General features: G+C 42.9%; 1 long non-coding RNA gene across 1 annotated transcript; it reads right to left on the bottom strand.

Moving 5' to 3' along the window:
- Window positions 1-579: 579 nt before the first annotated feature.
- LOC116050168 lies at window positions 580-1,363 on the bottom strand. The gene is made up of 2 exons (XR_004105044.2): window positions 1,290-1,363; window positions 580-743 (listed from the first exon to the last, which is right to left on the bottom strand). It is a non-coding gene; the product is annotated as an uncharacterized LOC116050168 (long non-coding RNA).
- Window positions 1,364-2,398: the final 1,035 nt, after the last annotated feature.

The following is a 2,398-nucleotide window of genomic DNA, read 5'->3' on the forward strand; positions in this document are numbered from 1 at the left end:
ATCTCTCTGACACTGACGCTTTCTCTGTCTGTGGTAGAGTACCGGCTACATGCGAGAAGTAGCGGTACGCAAGAAAAAGTGCAGGTACGCTTAAGAGTAAAATGTAGAAGTGCCGGTACTGCATACCAGTGAGTACCGGCCTACTTCGAGCACTGCTTTCATTACCTTTTGAAAGTTATCAGACATTACCAGATTCAGAATCAAATTCTTCACCAGGGAAAGCTGTCTGCAGATCAACAGCAGTCTTGACAGCAGCTTCACATCCATCTTCCGGAAGAATGTCCAGGTATGCCTGCCAGCGAAGTCTCTGTAGGGCTTCACACATTAACTTGTGTGCATGCATGCTTTGATTGTATTGATGTCCAGATATGACTCCCTCCACAGATCCTGCAGCAACAACTTCAGCTTCTATCATGACATCCTGAAATCCTGCGTCTCCAAATCGCTTCCCAATACAGGCCAGGTACGCTGTTAAATAGGTGTTGGTTTGGTAAATATGGTAGGACTGTATTAGGAATGATGTAGTTAATATGGGTGTCTCACTGGGGTGTCGGTCAGAACACAAAGGAGTCAATGTCATTCAATTCAGAACTTTACTTGAGTTGTTGAAGGATTTACACAGCACAGCAAAGCACAATAGAGTACACTTTTGGTATGTACCAATGACTATATGTTTATATAGTCATCTATGTGTAGGTGATTAGGAATATATGTGTTTCCTTGTATGTGTGTGTTTGTGTGGTCTGAAATAAACAAGAATAAACAAGAAAGTACATGTCTGTTAATTTCCCATTATCAAGTTAACTAAGCATTTGCATTAATACAGAATAAACTGACATTTCTGTACTATAGTGGCTAATTCTAATGGCACAACAGTATTTACCAGCGAAATGCAATACAACAGTGCCACCTAGTGGCTAACTTAATTAACATTAGAATGCACGCAAAAGGCTCTGGAATTTTCCACAAACGTGCCAACTAATCTAATTACAAATGCGCCACATCTTACACATAGCATACATCGTCAGGAACAGGTCTAATAAGGCAAAATAATGTCACATCCAAATGCTAACATAGGGCAGATATAAAACCGGTTACAGTTTAAGTAGATACCAACATTAATTACGAACTACAAGGGTTTACAAAGTGAAATAATCCCCGTGAATGCGAGGTTCTATTGACTCGCGTTAAACATGTATCTAAGCAAACTACGTGACGATACTCAAACATATCTCACATACAATGTTCAAAGGTATCTAAACATATAGAAATTACACCGAACAACTCACTTTTCAGCAATGACGCACACATCACAAACACAGCTGTTGTCTCCCTCTCGCTCTGCTGTGCATCTACCTTGAGGTGACGGTTGGAATGTTCATACTGACGCATGCGCACAGGCCTTTCCAACATACGCCATGGCTGTGTGAAATTCCCCCATTCGAAGGACGAGTCGTTCCTGAAATGTTTTGTTTGTCCAACGAATCTCTTGGGCTTTCGAGTATATGGCCTGATCCATTACTAACACAATTTCGTTCAGCTTTGGTTTGTCTGCTATAGCTATGGAACGTGTTAAGGATGGTGTGCACCGTGTTTAAGTCTGTTGGACTGACATCAATGACAGGCAGGTAACTGATGTTAAATTGTGGTGGAATTGCACCTCTCTGCAGCAGTGTATTGTAGCCAGTCCATCCAGGAAGAACACTTCTTCTGTCGCCTGCACTGGAATGTAGATCTCACATCCAACTTCAATTCTAGACCTAAAACATTCTGGACTGGCCCTTTTTACTCTTGTAAAGATGTCAGTTTGGATAGGAGGAGGTTGAAGGGACCTTTTCCTGCTTTTCTGCAGCGATACAAATTCTGAGGTAGATACATCACTGGAGGTGGGCCTCTGAATTATGATGCCGTTGGTGTTATGCGTTGTGCCCTTTCCTGATGGCGTTTCCTCACCAAAGTCATTGTTGTCCCAAACAAGGGTTGCAGAAATTTCAGGTACAATGCTTGGTGGGATGTATGTACGACCTCTTTCAAGCTGCAGCTCTGCGAGAGCAGTGTCATGGTCAAGCACTTAGGAGTGTGAGCTACAGTGCCCAAAATCCCAATTACCTGTACTGAGCCAGTCATATGCCTAACCGCCATTGCTAGCGCAGTATGCTTTGGCATGAGCCACCTTCCTCTCATGGCAAGATTCATGATGTCCTGGCACATTGACCCAATCTTCTGCTTCTCATCCACACCAACACTGACACGCTGAACACCGGATTGAAACTCTGAAGTTGTACCTGTTATCCAAGCAATAACATTGTACAACTCGGGTGGTATCATTCTCAAGGCAGTATCAATGTTGAGGTCTTGGGCTGTTGATGGCCATGGCAGTTTAGCTGTATATTTGCAT

Source organism: Sander lucioperca, chromosome 19 (genome assembly GCF_008315115.2).
Source record: "Sander lucioperca isolate FBNREF2018 chromosome 19, SLUC_FBN_1.2, whole genome shotgun sequence".
Taxonomy (NCBI): Eukaryota; Metazoa; Chordata; class Actinopteri; order Perciformes; family Percidae; genus Sander; species Sander lucioperca.